Here is a 19,649-nt window from a genome sequence, read left to right as displayed (position 1 = left end):
TAAATTAACATATTCAAGGCACTATTATTCAACTATATTATCATATGCAAATTATCGAAGTGATCGTTTGGATTGTTTTTCCTAAATGTTCAAAATCTGGTGAGCTATGTTATACTCTCAGGCCAGCTTGTAGATGGTGAACCTCTGAAGAGTAAGGATCTACTCACAGTTGTTTGCAAAGGAGTCCTGGGATCTAGGTGTGGCTCCAGATTAGTCAACATATGACCTAAAACAGAGAGGTTGGAAGGATGGGGGGAAGGGGCCTTTAACAGACTGTTTCCATGGGGTGTTACACAGAAAGAGAACTAGACCTTTGATGGTAAATAAACAACGGGAAAATGAAAATATAAATAGAAGGGATATCCTCTCTCTATATATGTATATATGTTATGTATTATATTACATTACATATACTACTTTATTTTTATGCCTATGTTGATGTGAGTCAATAACAGTATAGATAGTTGTCTTCAGTGTCACCAGGCATGGCATCTAAATGCAGACTCTCATACAATAATCTGAGGTACTCAAAAATTCATAAAGAAATATGGAGGGGAATGGCAAAAGTTTTGCAGCTGGTTCTTCCTGGAAATTTTTGTTTACTTTCTTCCATTTTCTAAAGTTAAAAGACAGATATATGTAGAGATAGATAGATATAATTTGTTAGCAGATTATTATTTTTAAATATATATCAGGATATATATTTTTATCTCCTTGCCCCAACTCCCATTACCCTAGGGGCATCTTAAACTTGGTTTGGTTTTGAAAGCCTGAAGTACAGAATTCTATTTAATGGGATTTTGTAAACCGAGAAAGAATTTATGAGTGTTAAGGGAGCAGACCAGCAAAGACATCACTGAATCTGTGACTGAATCAGAAATTTAAATGTGTTGAAGGACTTTTTTTTTTTCCACAAGAGAAATATTTCCATGTGAATTCCTGGGAAAATAGGGAACCAGCTACAGCTCTTCACATGTGCCTTTTAATGAACGGATCCTTTCCTTAGCCATGCTCCTGTGTGCAAATGCACTTGAGAGAGAGTTTATTGTTTCAGAGCTTGTCCCATCCATCACTACATATGAATTTTCCCCCAACTACACCCATGACACAGCCCTCTCGCCTACATTTTCTCAGATGGGAATCCTGAGACTCTGAGAGGAGAAGTCACTTGTCCTAAATCACAGAGCTCATAGGCTAGGTCAGAAATAAAAACTCTATGTATTTGCCAACAAGTCAATACAACATAACAGAAAGAGATAACTTTATACATTGAGTATTCGCCATGTCTCTAATTACACAAGATTAGGCTGTTATCCCTGGGGATAGATCCTAAATACAGTAAAGCTGATGAATTCTTAATATTAGACATGAAGATGGTTAAATGAGTGTTTGTACAGAAATGAAAAGCAAACTGGTGAGTACATTTTACTCAAAACATGGCACTGCAGCAGTAAAATGGTGAAGAATGACAATAAAATACAGACTTTTAAAATGTCAATATAAAAATAGCAATGTCTGAAACTTCAAAGACCATAAAGTTAATATCTATGGAACATCTCATTAATGAGGATAATTTAACATATTTTATGCTTTATGTTGTAAAATATTTCCACGTAAAATGTTTTAGTTTATATACGAATGTAACAACATAAAGCTATAGGCTCAAAATATAGCTCAATTTTGTTTGATTAATATTTAGGGCTGTCTGCTACATACTTAACCAGTATTCAATTTAATCTATTATTATTAATATTTTGGGCACAGGAAATGTCAAATAAGGCAATATATGAAAAAACAGTTTGAAAATCTGTTATATACAAATAAAGATAGTCTGAAGCCTTTAACATAAGGCAAGCAGGAATTTAATAGACTTAGATTTGAAAGTTTAAAATGAGATAAATTTGGTTATCTCTTTTATACATATGTGAATTAAACTAAACATGTAAACATGTAAAAAAAAAAAAAAAAACCTAAACAGCCAAGCGTGGTGGTACATGCCTTTAATCCCAGCACTCAGGAGGATTTCCGTGAGTTCAAGGCCACCCTGAGACTACATAGTGATTTCCAGGTCAGCCTGGGCCAGACTGAGACCCTACCTCCAAAACCCAACAAAAACAAAACCCTAAACATGTAAATTCTATGTTACGTGTTTTTAGTCACAATAAAAAGAAATGATATAAAACAACTGGGGAATAATTGACAGGGGTTCAATTGCAAATCATAAGTTATCAATTGTCCTTTTCCCCTGAGCCCTCACAGTGGCACAAAATCCCTTCATCCTGTGTCCAAAGCATTCTTAATTTGAAACAACCAGGTCTCGTTGACTGCTACAACTTTTCTCTTTGTAGTTATTAAAAATGCTGAAAAGGACCAGGCATGGTGGCCCACACCTTTAATCCAGGCACTGTTGAGGCAGAGGTAGGAGGATCACCATGAATTCAAGGCCACCCTGAGACTACATAGTGAATTCCAGGTCAGCCTGAGCTAGAATGAGACCCTACCTTGAAAAAAAAAAAAATGCTAAGAAAGGCTGGAGAGATGACTTAGTGGATAAGGTGCTTGCCTATGAAACCTAAGGATCTGAGTTCAATTCCCTGGTACCCACATAAAGCCAGATGCATAAAGTGGCACAAACATGTGGAATTCATTTGCAGTGGCTAGAGGTCCTAGCATGCCCATTATCTATCTATCTATCTATCTATCTATCTATCTATCTATCTATCATCTATCTATCTATCTATCTATCTATCTATCTATCTATCTTTCTCTTCTGTGCTTGCAAATAAATAAAATAAACAGCAGTGCTAAGAAGAAAGCAGTTATCACTCTATAAACAGAAAACCACACTAGGAAATCATTGTCATTTAAAAGCTCTGCTAATAACAGCTAAAAGCCCTGACACATATTCCCAGGCTCTGAGGAAAACCCCCATGGGTCTAGTGAAAATCAGACATGGCTTCCCTCAAGAAATGTAAAATGAGGGAGAACATGTGGTGCTTGACTTTCTGGGCCTGGGTTACCTCACTTAGTATAATCCTTTCCAGATCCATCCATTTTTCTGCAAATTTCGTAACTTTATTTTTCTTTACTGCTGAGTAGAACTCCATTGTATAAATGTGTCATATCTTCATTATCCACTCATCAGTTGAGGGACATCTAGGCTGGTTCCATTTCCCAGCTATTATAATAAAGGAGATATAAAGGGAAGAGAAAGGAAGGGAGGAGGGTACTTAATAGGTTAGTATTGTATATATGTAAGTAAAATGATTGAGATGGGGAGGTAATATGATGGCGAATGGAATTTCAAAGGGGAAGGTGGAGGGGAGGGTATTACCATGGGATATTTTTTATAATCATGGATAATGTTAATAAGAATTTGAGAGAAAAAAAGAAATGTAAAATGTATGAAAATTTTTCATTGGTTTAAAATTACCTTGAGGGGCTGGAGAAATGGCTTAGCGGTTAAGCACTTGCCTGTGAAGCCTAAGGACCCCAGTTCGAGGCTCGGTTCCCCAGGTCCCACGTTAGCCAGACGCACAAGGGGGCGCACGCGTTTGCGGAGGCTGGAAGCCTTGGCGCACCCATTCTCTCTCCCTCTATCTGTCTTTCTCTCTGTGTCTGTTGCTCTCAAATAAATAAATAAATAATTTAAAAAAATAAAAATTAAAAAAATAAATATATAAAATAAAATTACCTTGAGTCCCTTTCATGGAATTTGTATTCCATAGCCGTAGCTATAGGATGCAGGTGTCTAAACTGAAAAGGTCAGATGTTTCACCTATGGACTGAAAATCAACTCATTTGTCAGTTGAGATTTGTCCCATGCAGACCCCAAAATGGATCTATTGTTTTATGAACCACTGCACGGGTATATATGCAAATGAGTAATCATAAAAACTGATAGAAACACAGTTCCTGCGATAGCAATAAATTGAGGAATATTTGTCAAATACGAATACCATGTTGTTGCTTATTTCCAGTTGAACAGGGACCTGGTGGAAGGGAAGGCAGCCAAGTGTCCCTGCAGGCTAGTAATCTTGGATCTCCCTTGAGTAGGCCCTTTCACGCCACAGACGGACTTCACTTGGGTCTCTGCTAAATTGCCAGATTGTCTCTTTAATGAGTACAGGTGAGGCCAAGGAATCTATAGATGACTTTCTGAGTAGGGAAGGCAGAAGACTCAGCTTTACTATGCGCACATCTGATTTCCTAAGAGGCAGGTGTTTAATCTTGCAGGAGTATCCTGAATCACATCACTTGACTAGATTATAAAGCAAAAATATTTGACAGGACAATAAGACTAATTTTTTTGTTAAAAAAAAGTGTCTTGACATGTTGCCTTCATTTGGGGAATAAATCTGCAAACTTCTGCTTAATATAGTCAGAATGCATACCTTGTGGGACTACACCCACAGAAATAAATTTATCTCCCAGTGATCCTGAGCCAGTCTGAAGCCTTTAGCAGTCTACATGAATGCAAGATGACTGCAGTAAAATATATTTACCCCACAAGTGAGGAGAGGATTGATTGCTCTAGAGCTAACAGTATAACTAATTCACAGAGACTCTTTCTTACGACGCAGATAAATATTCCATGTCATTCAGGCACACAAAATACACTGTTTTTACAACAGACCTATTGTAATAATTCATCCTCACTGTCTTATGGACATATTTTTCTGTGATTTTCAAACAAGACTCGTTTGGCATTCTTGCTTTCAAAATCAGTTGGGAATTAAAAATAATAAGTAGCATTAGGCAGCATCGTGGTGTTTGCTTCAGAGATGTAGAGATGCAATGTTGTGTACGCCATGTAAATGTTCCCTTCTTGATATTTATCAGGAAAATATGTGTTCGTGTGCTTGGGTATTTCTGCACTTTGTGGCTCACTCGGGAAGAAAAGGAAGTGCCGGAGAGGCAACTCTTTTTGTAAATGGACAGATGGGCAGGAAGCTAACCCCCATGTTGACTTTTTTTAAAATTTTTTTTATTTGAGAGTGACAGACACAGAGAGACAGATAGAGAGAGAGAGAGAGAGAGAGAGAGAGAGAGAGAGAGAGAGAGAGAATGGGTGCACCAGGGCTTCCAGCCTCTGCAAACGAACTCCAGATGTGTGCGCCCCCTTGTGCATCTGGCTAACGTGGGACCTGGGGAACTGAGCCTTGAACCGGGGTCCTTAGGCTTCACAGGCAAGCACTTAACCGCTAAGCCATCTCTCCAGCCTGACTTTTTGACCCTAATAAAAAAGTATTTCTTGTATCTTCTTTTTTTTTTTTTTTTTGTTTTTCGAGGAAGGGTCTCACTCGGTCCAGGCTGACCTGGAACTCACTCTGTAGCTCCAGGGTGGCCTTGAACTCACAGTGATCCTCCCACCTCTACTTCCCGAGTGCTGGGATTAAAGGTGTGTGCCACTACACCCGGCATCTTGTATCTTCTTATCCATTACATTATAACCATATCAGTTGTCAACATTTTTGTATTAAAAGGTCATGGTATCTGGTTACTGAAAATAGTTTCTTATAACTTTCTTGGGTCCATTTTACACATTGTGCTTTTTTAAACATGAGTCAATGGAAGATTCAGGTACACAACAGACCATCTTTGCCTAAGATGTTTCTGGATGCAACTTAATAACCAGTTTGGTTTGATGTGAAATCGCTTCTATGCAAGTTCACAGTATGTTTAAATGATTTCTGTTTTGTGTTTAATGTTAGAAAAAAAAGATCACTTTTGGAGAAATATGAGTTGAAATAGCATGAGCTAGGTTGGTGCTGATCTCCTTTGAGATGTATGGTTTCATAGATCCTTAACATGAATTAGAGTCCATGGTGACTGTGATTTCCTTTGATATGGCTGGTACTCCATCTTCACAAATAGAGGCAATCAGACTCAAATAGACAAGTCACCTAAAGATAATTAATATAAGCAAATGAGATTTCTATTCTTATTTGAAGGGAATGATATAAGAAAAAAATTGAAGTGGCTATATGAAACTTAGATAGTTAGAATTTTTTTTTTTCAAATCTCAGTTCTTATCCTATTATTCTGAAGGGACAGAGATGCCATTTCTCTTCATATAAGTGAGCCAACAGTGACCTAAGGTGGAATACAATGATGGTGTTATACACTGGGTTCTGCCCCGCCAGATTCAGGGTCATCTCGTTGCCAGAGTGACCGGCTTACTAGCGCAGTCCACTGTCACTCGTGTGAACGGGAATCATTATGTAGATCTTCCAGTGCTGCCTTTTGAGTTCAGCAAGTAGGTGGTCACTTTCCGTTGAATAGTTTCTGCAAATTCTCACCAATTACTCAATTCTTCCAAGTGGTCGCAAGCTGTGTCTGGTTCAAGTTGATGATTCTGTTTCTGGCTGAATTAGTAGATGATAGAAGAGCCTGAGTGTGTTAGTAAGCTCTCCCTTCCTCTAACACATGTCAGTGACAATCATACTAGAAGGAGGAAAAGTGTGCTTTGATGCACAGTTTTGAGATTCTAATCCAGACAATCCAGGATTAATTAGCTCTGATACTTTTGGCCTGTACAAAGGTAGCACGTTCCAGTGAAGAGCATGTGATAGGAAAAAAGAAAAGAAAAACAATCAACACTCAATGTATGTCCAGCAAGTGCAAAAGAAAGGCTTCAGAAGGAACCCACCCCCAAAACACAACCATCTTCCAATAGGCCTCATGAAGAGTCTTCCACCCTCCAGTAGCATCTGTCTTTGAGAACACTTAAAATCCAAATTATCGCCTTAAGTGATTTCGTTGATGCTCCTTTACTTAAGGTAAGCTTTTACTGTATAGTAAATTCACAATCCTCTTGCTTCAGCTTCCTGATTACTGCAGTAAGTGAGCATCACAACACCTGGCTGTCATTCTTGATTTTCTTCTATAAATTTATTTGATTTTCTATATTTAAGAGAAAAAGACACAGAGAGAGAATCAAACCATGAGTCCTTTGGTTTTACAGGCAAGCACCTTAACTATTAAGCCATCTCTCCAGCCCTTGTTTTTTTTTCATATATAAATTCAGCCATTTATAGTACTTGAAGGACTTTTAGATAGAGCATTTACTTATTTTCTTTTTCGTGATGATGGTGTGAAAATGTAGATGATATATGGAAATACTATTGTCAGTGTGTTGAAAGATTTGCAAGAAATTATACTTTATTATGGATCTGCTGAGAATTAACACTGAATGGGGCCAGCTTTTTAGCATCAAAGCCAGGGCCTGATTCCTGTTTCACATCCTGTTTCATCTTGCATCCCTTTCTCTTTGCTCACGTAGTGCCACATCATCCCCTGGAACCTAGGTATTGGTCCTCCACCTCACACTGCACAATACTTGCTCCAGGTTCCAGAGCAGCACATCTTCCCCCACTTTATGGAAGCACCCAATATACCCAGTGAGGCACAGATCAACACAGGACACACAGTAAATGGTGTCCACGATGCAAAGAACCAAAATATTCTAAGTCAACAGAAGGCACTTCTGTTCCCACCTGCAAAGCAAACCTCCTCTGAATATCACTATTTGACCTAATGTCTCTGGACTCTGTTGACCTTCAGCCAAGTCTTTAAGCCATCTCAATCACAGAATCTGTGTTGTATATGGCTGTTTCTCAGTAACAGAACAGTTCAGCACATTATTTTGGCATGCATAGAACTCTAATATATAAAGCAAATAATAAAAGTGGAGCTAACGCACAGATCCTTCGAATATCCTTCCTATAGGAAAGGTCTCTTATAACTAGGTAATTGTGCTCACCAATGGCAAGTGTGCTTTGGGTAATGTAGGAGAAGATTGCTTTCTCAATTTTGAACTGATGATTAATGTATCTATGAAGAAAAAAAGCAATAATAAAAGGTGAGGCCTGAATTCTTCCCTATAAGCTATCTCCAAAATGTAAATGTTTGTCGATTAAATACATCTTAGTACCCAATATTAGCACACTTGGAAATAACAGCAACAGAAAGCAATTTTTTTTATTATAACGAATCATATGCCTGCATTTTGAATGCATTTTTTAAAAAAATCTGTGAAAAGGCTTAAAGGTTGCTGCTTAACTTTATCACACATAAATATATGGGTTGCTTGTTTTCATCTGTTAATACCAGAATATTGATCTTAACATGATATCAAATAAAATGAGCAATTATTTTATAAAGGCATTTAAAACATCTTTTTACTCTTAAATATGTAAAATATACTCTTAAGATGTACAAAATTTTGCATTTTAAGTGTACTGGTGTACTGATAAGCAGTTGTGCCAGTGTCTCTCTATACCATGGCCACTGCAGAACTGACAAGAAGGAATGAGAGATTTTTTTTTTCTCCTGACACTTCCCTCTTTGGCCTCTTTTTACTCATTTTTAGTCATTGTAGGTTATTTTTCTTTAGTAAATGGTATAGATAGGCAGACATGACTCTCACAAAGCCATGTTTAAAAGTGTCAAGTGAGTAAATTAAACTGTGTTCGACCTGTCTATCCCATACACTTACGATCGCCCCCTTGGCGCCAGGCTTCTTTCTGCGTGTGGTGTTTAGGATGCTTGCTGTTGAATTCCCACTTGAGCTCTCCTTTCCGGGGAAGTGCTGTCATTTCCATGGCTTTCTTATGCCCTGTCTCCAACACAGGCCTGTTTACTGACTCATTTCTTTTTTTAATTTCTTTTTGGAGCTAATTCTTGTTAAGATGTCAAGCTTCATTTAAAAATATACAAATGTCCATTTAAGAATTTTTCTTGTGCTAGTTAAACATATTTCCTTTGTCTAAAAGACCCTAATATAAGATGGTAAACTGATATGTCCCAGAAAGTACATTTGGTTTTTTTTTCCTTTTTTTGTTGTTTTGTTTTTATTTTTTAATTTATTTTTTATTAGCAAGCTGAGAGAGAGAGAAAGAGAGAATAGGCATGCCATGGCGGCCTCTAGCTTCTGCAAACAAACTCCAGTTGCATGCACCACTTTGTGCATCTGGCTTTACGTGGGCACTGGGGAATTGAACCTGGGCCCTTAGGCTTTGAATGCAAGTGCCTTAATGCTGTGTCATCTCTCAAGTCAACAATTGTATTTTCTATAAAAAGAGTAATTAAGCTAGTATAAGAGAACTTGTTCCTCCTCTTATATATCTGCCACTCACATATTTATTTATTTCTCTCTCAACTTATTTTTAATTTTCTAGCACAGACTGATGTCCACTTATCTGTCTACCATAGCAGTTGTTTATCAATGGATCTTTAATATACAAATATTCCCGTGAGATAAGAGAGCTTGCTATGATGTGTCTAGAAGGAAGTTGGACAATTAACTAGACTCTGAGGTTAAGTAGAAAACATCACTGGTTAGTGAAAGGACTGAGTTGATGAAAATGAGAAATGAGACTTGCAACATATGTTTCTCACTTATTAGGATGGAGCACTGAAGAGAAACCAGAGCTGAAAAGTTAGTGTAGAGCTACCACTTCAAAACCACTGAGTGTTGGAAATGAAGCATATTTTTGCCCCTAAGAATCAAGGGAAATACACTAAGAAGAAAGAGGAAAGAGATTAAAAATGTGAGAAGCAAAAATAGATTTCATATCCTTTATAGCAAAAAAAAAGGCTAATCATAACTGATTCATCTTGTACTCCTCACTAGATGACAAGCTGCTTAAGACAGAAACTTGGTTCAAATTCAAAAATATATTTCAAGTTTCTAGTTCAAGTATAACGAGCATTCAACAAATACTTGCTCTGGAGTGGTATGACAGACAGTATCACACCTCGCAGGCATTAGCAAGAAGAAAAATATCTTTTTAATGTATTTGTTCTAACCGAATAAGCAACAAAAAAAAAGGGCTATTATTTCTGGAAATGGCTTCTGTTATTCAATTATGAGGATACTTTCAAATGTGATCAGTATCTACGGATCATAATTCTTATGTATTATGGACAAAAAAATTAGCCAAGTTCCAATAACAGGACTTTGAAGACAAGACTTACTTAGCATATTTGTACAGCCTGTGTTTACTTTTCTGAAATAATTGAGTTTGTAACAATTATAAGGCAACCCAGATCTCTTTAGTGATGAGTATTGATTGCCACACTGCAGAAGCATTCCCTCATTAAAAATAAAGTGTTTTAGTCACTGTGGCTCCATCAACAGACCTCAGTGCCATTGTTACAGTAATTATGTATTGGATGGAGATACTAGGATCTCTTTAAAGCATCAGTAATAACAATGATTTGCAAAGCTTTCAAAAGTTAATTATCATGTTACCACAGACCACACACACACACAAACACACACACACATACACGTCTCTTCACTCTCATTTAAAGGAAAATAGGAATGAAAGGTGATTGTTAGCTTAAAAGCATTAGTACGTGTCTGGTCGTTCCTTCTTTTCTGTGACCTGGAAACCAGTGGGTCAGAAACACATAGACACATTATTATTTGAGTGGCGAATATGATAGCTCGTGAAATAATTGTCCAGTGGTAGGAAAGGTAAGCAGTGAAGAGTTGGATGAGCTGGGGCAGGTGCCTTGGTTGAGAAGGGTTTATGTGGCTCACTACAATGGATGGTGAAGGGGGCTGAGGAGTGTGTGGGGTGGAAGGAAGAGGGGAAAGAAAATTTTCCTGAGGCAAATAAAATGCTAGAAAACTTTTGCAACTGGCCTGAAATACACGAGAAGATCAACTGTGGCATAATGGGAAAGGAATGAGAAAAGGGTCAGAGGGGGTTCGAGAGCTAGAGACTACTGTATTTAGTGGGTGACTAGTGAATAACTAACAAGGAAACAACTAAACTCAAAGTACACAAGGCTGGCAATGTGGGGATATTTAAATCATTAACAAAATTAACTAAAATGGAAAAGACAAAAAATTGCTTTAGTACAAGATGGTGTTATAAAAGACATGGGCTCATGAAATTGAATATAATAGCACAAAAATAGAAATACTTATTCATGACTTGAGCTATGTGATTTTATAACATATTTTCCTTTGGAAAATCCACAGGGATTTGTGTTATTCTTTTTTTAAAATATTTTTATTTATTTATTTGATAGACTGAGAGAGAGAGGCTGGACATGCCAGGGCCTCCAGCCACTGCAAATGAACTCCAGATGCATGTGCCACCTTTTGCATCTAGCTAACGTGGGTCCTGGGGAATCGAACTGAGGACCTTTAGCTTTGCAGGCAAACGCCTTAACCACTAAGCTATCCCTCCAGCACTTTTGTTATTCGTTATAGTGAAATTATAGAACCAAAGGCATAGACCTTTCTAACTTTATATGATATCACTTATCTTTCCTAAATGATAGGGCAAAGTATAAGAATTTTTCTTCTCTATATTGATTATTATCAATATTTTTGGCATTTGGATAGTAGCACACATCTCTCTTTAGGTGACATTTCTCTGATGACTACTAACAATAACCATCTATTTATGTATAGTAACAATTCAAAGTCCCTACCCTCTAAATTCTGTTGATGCTGCTTTTCTGTTAGTGTTTAATCACTGTTTTTGCTTTTGTAGCTGTTCTTTTTATGACATGGTACTAAGCCTTTGCAAACATCCTTTTCTATTGAGCTCACTTTTCTCCTACTTGGTAGCTAGGGTCTGCCAAACATGGCCATTAAAGGCCTGTGCCTATATACCTGACACCAGTCTGTCATTTTTACATTCACATAAATTCCTCTGTTTCTATGATGTCGTTTTTATTATTGTTCCAAACCTTATTTACTCATGAATGTTTTGTACTATAGGACTCACCTGACATGTCGTTCCTTCTGCAAAACGTTGTGTGCTTACCCAAGTGCAACGAGCTGCTTTTCTTTTGCTCTCCTCTTTCTTAGATGCCCTGTCCTCCACAACACACCCGTGATAGGTTCTCTAACAATTAATAATGTTGGTCTGTTTATGTGACACTCTCTAGACCGTAGACTCCCAGATAGTATCTCTTTGTCTTTAATTGCTAGAGGCAAGCCCAGAATCTGTTTTATTCAAGGTAAATAGGATTTTTTGTTGTTGGTGAAAATTTCCAATGCAAATAGGACATTCTGACCTATATCTGAAGGATTTTGACCATTGTGAAGCCAAAGTCTCCCACTCTTACTCATTTGCCCCTGGGATGTCAAATTTTACCTAATAATTGTGTTGTATTCACCCACACCTGTTAGCATAATCCAAAGGACACTCTTGAACTACTGTTACTTCTCTCTTCCTAAGAAATACAAGTATGGTAAAGAAAATGAGATTTTATTTAACCTTCTTAAAAGCTTTAGGTTAAAAGATTAATGTCATACAACACAGTGACTCTGCTGTAATTTTATTGCAATGTTCAGAATGAAGTGTTGATGATGAGATTGATGTCCTCATGATTTTTAAAAACAAGATGATAAGCCAAAAATTTTGATAAATAATTCCAGCATAATCAGTTTGTTCTTTAAAATGTGTTTAAGATCCAACTATATGCCGAGAGGACAAGCAACATAGAGCAGTGTCATCTGCTGACGTGCTCTTCTTCAAACTTGCAGCAAGCCTGCAGTGCTGGAGGGGACCTAACTCCATGACAGCCTCCCCGATGGTGTCAACGATGTTGATCCTTACGGTTCTCACCGCCCCCTGACCATGTGCAGATGATGACATGGTCCATGGAAGATTCACTCACTTTGAACTCCTTAAAGCACATGTTTAGCCCTTTGGCTCAAAGTCCTCCATCTGTAACATTACCTTCATACAATAAGGGAAGTGGCAGGCTGGAAAGTCGCATATCCTTTTCTTTTAGAATTTATCCCAAAACTCTCTTTTCCCTCTGCTGTATATTTTAAGGTGCTATGTTTTCTGTTAAGCATTGGTTCTCTCTAAAGTCTGACTGGCATATCATATATGTGACTCCAAAGCATCATGGGAAATACCTTTTAGAGCCAACTGTATACTTATTGAAAGTGCGTTTTCATTTTTCTGTCTATAGATACACATCAGTGAGAGAATGGAATTTTAATTTTTTCTTTAAATTTTCTTTCTTTCTTTCTTTATTTGAGAGGGTGCACCAGGGCATCCGGCCACTGCATATGAACCCCAGACACATGTGTCACCTTGTGCATATGGGTTATGTGGGTCCTGGGGAATCAAACCTGGGTTCTTTGCCTTTGCAGGCAAGCACTTTAACTGCTGAGCTTTCCCTCCAGCCCAAGACTGGACTTTGCTTCATTTTCTCTTTTTTTTGCAGCTGAACTGCTGCTACCTAATTTTCACTGAGGGTATAGCATATGCAGAAATTGACTAATGCTCCGCTAGCTCATTGTGGCACTGGTGACTGGATTTGAATCACGCTAATTGGTTCCCCACACTCACACAGGATTTGATTAGAAACTTAATTCTCTTTGGCAACTCTGAACCTGTCACAAAGTGTTTTTTGAAAAGAGGGATAATCTTTTCATATAACTTCATTAAGAACATGTGCTCATGCCCTTGATATATACATTCACCTCAAGGAAAGTTCAAAGAACACTGTTTCTGAGAAGCAGGTTTTTTCTTTCATTTCACTCTGAGGTCTTCATAAATTCCATGTGACAGGTTGTCCAGCTATAAATATGACCCATTGTTCATACTGCTGTGTAAAAAGCACTAGTGGGATCTCTCTAATCCACATATGTAAGCTGTTGAGTCATGTTTCTAATGCACAGAAGAGAAAAAATAATTGTTAACTGAATCAGACCCTCATTCACAACTTGCCATTATTATCCTTTTCTACAAGCAATATTGGTTAGCTTATACTCCCATGACCCATCCATTCCTCCTTACTGAAATGGATCTAAAACATATCTTTCAACATGTGAGTGTCTGATAAAATTTGGAGTGCTATGAAGTTTTCATGTTTTCAAGGGTAATAAGCTTTCCAATATCAATAGTCCTTTTTGCTGTAACTTGAATTCAAGCAATGAAAGCCTTAACAAAGACATAAAATAGGTTGATGACAGAACTATAAGATCTCCAGGAAAATGTTTAAATCTAATCAGCTGGAAGGTGCTTTCTCGTTTGGGGCATGATTAGACTGTGCTAGGCAATCTTTATCCAACATTGACCATGACCTCAACAAAGACTAAGGTTTATTTTATTTTAGCTTTACACACACAAAAAAACAAACAAACATTTGAGGCCACAGTATTATCCCCACATTGCAAATAAAACAACTGAGTTTAAGAGAGGTAATGTGAACAAAAGGTGCAAAACTAGGTTTTGTCTCTAAGCTTTTCAGAACCAAGTATTCAGGCATTCTCCTACAAAAGGATAAAGTTCCTATATTTAAAAATTAAAAAGACAGAAGTGATGTCTTTCAAAGGTTTGAGAAAGAAGCATATAGCCTAAATGTCGGAAGGCAAATCAAGTTTAGATAGCCTTGTAGGAGAAGTACCTAGTATCATCAAAAGTATAGAGATGTGGGATGGAGGGATGGCTTAACAGTTAAGGTATTTGTCTTCAAAGCCAAAGGACCCAGGTTTGATTCCCCGGGACCCACATTCACCAGATGCACAAGGGAGCGTACGCATCTGGAGTTCATTTGCAGTGGCTGGAGGCCCTGGTGCACCCATTCTGTCTCTCTCTTTCTCTGTTTAATAAATAAACAAAATATATTTTTTTAAGTATGGAGGTGTGTTCAAGAGAGTGAGAGAAGCCTTCTTTGACTGGATAACAGAGGTAAACATCACAGAGTGGAAAGGCAGGCTGAATCCAAATCATTATGGTATTAGACATTGGGCTAAAACTTTGACTGCATAAATACTAAATTTTGTCTATTGATATATTAAGGTATGTGGTGAGACAGAAGGTAAATTATTTTCTCATGGACATATGTGCAATGCTACGATAGCAATGTTACTTACCATGGAATCTTATTATTATAGTTCTATAAGTGTTCTTATTGGCTGCAGATCAGTTGAAAAATACAAGATCAGAACCAAAATTATAACAATTTTTATTGAGGTCTTGTTGGATACAAAGATAAGTGTTTTCCAGTTATTCCCTTGATCTTTATAAGAATCCTAAATAGTAGCATTATCATATCCCTATGGTATAAATTCAAAAATTGAGAAATGTTGGATTACTATCATAAAGTTCTATATTTAGTAAATGGCCAAAGTTCAAGGGAATCAATTTGTGTCTGGCTCAAAGCCACAAAACTCACCGGTAAGTAAATAAACAGTTAAACGTGTGGTAAAACCCAACTAGCTTAAACTCAAGGCAGTATTGGGAATATTTTATCTGATTTCAACTGAGAAAATAGAAAGCAGACAAGTGCTCTCTAAGGAAACCAGGCCATAAGTCTGTAGAATGAAATACCATCATTTTGAAGGATGTACTTTATCCTCTCCAAGTACTTAGGTAGATAGGGATGTACATTTTAATAGAGTCACGTGGCTGCATATGGCCTCCAGGGAGACATTTAGCTATCTCCTTTTTACACCTGAAGGTTTTCTGAAGATTTAAAATGCATTGGTAATGAGGTTTATGCCAGAAGAAAGGGGGTCAGAGTTTTAGTATGATGTGGGTTTAACTTTTAGGAGGAAGATGGTCCCAGTTGAATTTTTGAAGCAAAGGAAAAATAAATCTTCTCCAAGTAGGAAAGCATCTCCATTCATTTGACGTCATTTTCCTGCCTCTGAGCCACGCGTGGCTACAGCAGATGTCATCCCCACACCTGCTAGACACAGGGAGAACTTGGTGTTCTGTACTCTGAGTAGAAGGAACTTGGAGGTATCAACTACTTGTGCATGGGTGACCCAGGCAAGTTTTGTTTTCTAGAGAAATCGTTGTTCTGGTAGCTGGAGTTCTTAACTGCCTTCTCCTTGCTGGCACAAATTACTTGACAAAAATGAATTTGAGGAAGGGTTTAAGTAACTTTTCAGTCCCAGATTACAGCCTACCGTGGCAGGGAAGAAGACATCTTGGCCAAAGCTTGAAGCAGAGCTGGTCACATCCAGCCCACAGGGAAGAAGCAGAGAGTAGTGAATGTTGGGTTTCAGCCACTTCTCCTTTCTAGAACCTGTCCCATGGAGTAATGCTAGCCATAATTATGGTGGGTCTCCCCACAGTAAGCCTAGTCAAGATTATTACTCTCAGGCATGCCCAGAGACTAATCTTATTCAGCTGATCTGTTCCAGGTGATTGTAGGACTTGAAAAATTTACAATCCGAACTATAACAAACTCCAACCACCATCTACACATTCTTCTATGTGCGTGTTTGACAGAGAATATTTGTGCTCTTTACCTTCTTTCTTATCACGGCTTCCTGTGTCCTAAGAGTAAGGGATCATTTCCTAGATGATGTGTGTCCAGGTAAAGCACTTAAACAAGCATACCTCAGAGGAACAAATCTTCACGCTAGGCTCTTAGGTCTGCATACTGCTGTTGAGGATGGACTCGTGGTCTTTGCCATTTTCTCTTTCTCTGATGATACATCTCATACCAGGCTTGCCTAAACGCTGCCTTCAAGGATGTATGAGGGAAGATGAATAGCAATTAAAGGGAAGGATGGTTTTCAAACAGCCTTTGTTCTAACAAACTGCTCTCCAGATTAAGCGAGGGTGTTTACATCAACATTTGTAGTCAAACTTCAAGGCACTGATATAATTAGTTCATCTGTTTATCATCAGTATTTTAATAAAAATTAGACATAAGAGGCTTATTTTATTATTTTTAGAGAGAGAGAATTGGTGCACCAGAACCTAGACCCACTGCAAATTCCAGACATGTGTGCCACATACTGGGCATGTGCAACCTTGCGCTTGCCTCACTTTTGTGTTTCTGGTTTACATGGGATCTGGAGAGTCAATTGTGGGTCCCTAGGCGTCACAAGAAAGTGCCTTAACTGCTAAGCCAATTCTCCAGCCTATAACAGGGTTTCATTTTATTTTGTTTTATTTTGAAGGGACAACAGCATTTTTATTACTTTTTTTAATTCCTCCATGATCATGTGCCCCATTCTCTGTGGTTATGATTAACAGAATGTAATTGAACAACGTAATTCAACAGAGGCCCTAGAAACCCTGGGCACAGTTAGGATTTGGTTGCAAAAAATGAAATTAAATAGCCTCCAGAATCCTAGGTTTCTGACGGTGCGTTAGACTGGTCCCTAATATAATGTCATCCCTTCCAGGTCTCCCACTCTTCCTCCTTTATCCTCTTTCAGTCTGGGCTCTGGCCCTCAAACGCAGTCTCCAGTTTTTCTGGTGGAAGAGGACTGGACACAAGCTAGAGAGTGAAGGGGAGGTGGGCTATGGGGATTGGTCCGAGCATGCACACTAGAGCCCCCACAGGTTTTTTTTTAATTTTTAAAAAAATTATTGTTGTTGTTGTTTAATTCCAAATAGAACACGATATTCTTCCAGCCAGTGCGATTACTTTTGCTTCAGAGTATTTCAGTTCACCCTGGCCGTGTGATAAGAAACAGCTATGATAATACCTTATTAATTCCATGAGAGTTACTGTCCCTTACTTACTAGGTATCCAAAGTAGATGTCACAGTGTTCTGCCTAGCAATGTCACTTTCTTCCCCTCAATGACTTGTAATGCGAAGGAAGGTGACCCATTATGCCCTCTACCTTGATGACTCTGCTGTTAGCTCTAGGTACATGGTGTGGCCAAGTCCAGGCTCCATTTTAATACCAAAGATATATGCCATGTCATTAACAAGTGGAGAGCCCAGGCCATTGTTGGAGTGGGTGAGTAATGATGTGATCATTGCCAGCTGTGATTATTGCCTGAGAAAGTTACAACTGCAGTGATGCTCCTGCCATTGGTCTGAGGTACCACTTACAATGTGTAAGGCCTTGAGTAGTTACTTAAGTCACATGTGGCCATAAAGAATTTGTGGAAGGAAGCAACAGAGGCTTCCGAGACAAGCAAGGGCATTCTAATTCATTCATTCATTCATTCACTCAAAACACATCAGCATCAGGCCCCATGCCAGCCCCACAAGAAAAGAACTAGGGAGGCAAAAAGAAAGGAAGTCACACTTGAAATGCAGGAGGCACCCGGGGCTTCATGCACAGCATATCGCTGTCCGCAAGATGCCTATTTTGAGGCTATCTTCCCCTCTTCCTACTATCTCTGAGAGCAAATCAATAACAAAATCACGTCTGGTTCTCACAGACGAAGGTGATTCCTAAGTTTAGATGTGGGAGTTGTCGGAAGAGGATGAGAACAAATGTGACAATTTTCTGAAAGTAACTTTTGTTAATTAGAGACAGTTAAGAACAGGTTATGACTTTTCTTGAGATGGAGACTGATTTGTTTGGCTATTTGACATACATTATTTATTTTCTTCTTTTGAAATTATATTTAACTTTTAACAGATGCATAAAACATGAAGATGCACATGTCTGTGGAGTACCATGAAATGTTTAACATCCATGTGAGAATGTCTGTGATGTGGTTCTGCCTTAGCACATACAAAATGACTTCAAGAGCTCATTGAATGGGAGGGGCCTTAGTGCTTGACTCCCTGTTGTTACAGTGTTAAATTATTGACTGTGGAAGGACTACATGGAAGAGTGGAGAGATCACAAGGGAGTATGAGATAGCAACATATCCATTACATTTGACCTATGGCATATTACTCTTTTTCTCATTGTCCTCCTTTATTCTTCTCTTGTTTTTCTACTCACGTCCCCATTCAGGAAAGTTCTTTCTCTTTTAACCAAAGGTACTGCTTCCTTATAAAAATGGTTCTTCCTTCTTTAGCTACAGTAACCTTTCTTTCTTTTTTAAAAAATATGTGCTTTTTAAGACAGAGAGAGAATGGGTCACCAGGGCCTCTAGCCACTAAAAATGAACTCCAGATGCAGGCACCACCTTATGCATCTGTCTTTTATTTGGGTACTAGAGGATTGAACCTGGGTCCTCAGGCTTTGCAGGCAAGTGCCTTCACCACTGAGCCATCTTGTCAGCCCAACAGCCGCCTTTCTTGAGCTCATTCAAGGACCTGCCTTCACCTTCTTCCAATTGAGCAGATTCATGACTCTCTGGTAGGGTGCTCAGTGGATTCAGGATTCTCATAGGTTATCTTCAAAAAAAAGAAAAAGAAAGAAAGAGAGAGAGAGAGAAAGAAAGAAAGAAAGAAAGGAAGGAAGGAAGGAAGGAAGGAAGGAAGGAAGGAAGGAAGGAAGGAAGAAAGAAAGAAAGAAAGAAAGAAAGAAAGAAAGAAAGAAAGAAAGAAAGAAAGAAACTGTTATATGCCGAAGGAGTGTCCATGCTTTCCTGCTAAGAACAGTGCCCTGGGGATAATTGGCTAATTCCCAGTAATGATCCACTCAGGAATAGCCATCAGCATTCACCACTGAAATTAAGACCTGGCCATTCAACTTCCTGGACCCCAAATATTGATGGCTATGTATACATACCTGTATGTATAGAGATTTGTGTAAATTAGAGTCCTTCAGAAAAAAAAAAAAATCCTCATACATTTCCTCTTTGATTCAATGGAATTCTTAAGCACTTCCTATAGGGCAGAAACTGTTCCAAGTTCTAAGGACACAGTGTATTAATGTGGTCCGGGCTCTGTTGGAATCCTCACATGCTGATGGGAAAAACTAAACAATAAAGTAAACAGTAAAAGCCTTCCCGGGGAGGGGTGGGGGACAGATTGGCAAGAAATGCTGTGA

General features: G+C 38.3%; 1 protein-coding gene across 2 annotated transcripts in view; it reads left to right on the top strand.

Moving 5' to 3' along the window:
* Positions 1-19,649, top strand: part of Gpc6 (glypican 6) — a 1,121,087-nt gene that overhangs the window by 809,183 nt on the left and 292,255 nt on the right. The gene's annotated exons all lie outside the window — the stretch shown is intronic.

The sequence above is a fragment of the Jaculus jaculus genome, chromosome 3, assembly GCF_020740685.1.
Source record: "Jaculus jaculus isolate mJacJac1 chromosome 3, mJacJac1.mat.Y.cur, whole genome shotgun sequence".
Classification (NCBI taxonomy): domain Eukaryota; kingdom Metazoa; phylum Chordata; class Mammalia; order Rodentia; family Dipodidae; genus Jaculus; species Jaculus jaculus.
Note: the sequence above shows the minus strand (reverse complement) of the source record. Positions and strands in the feature narration are given on the sequence as shown.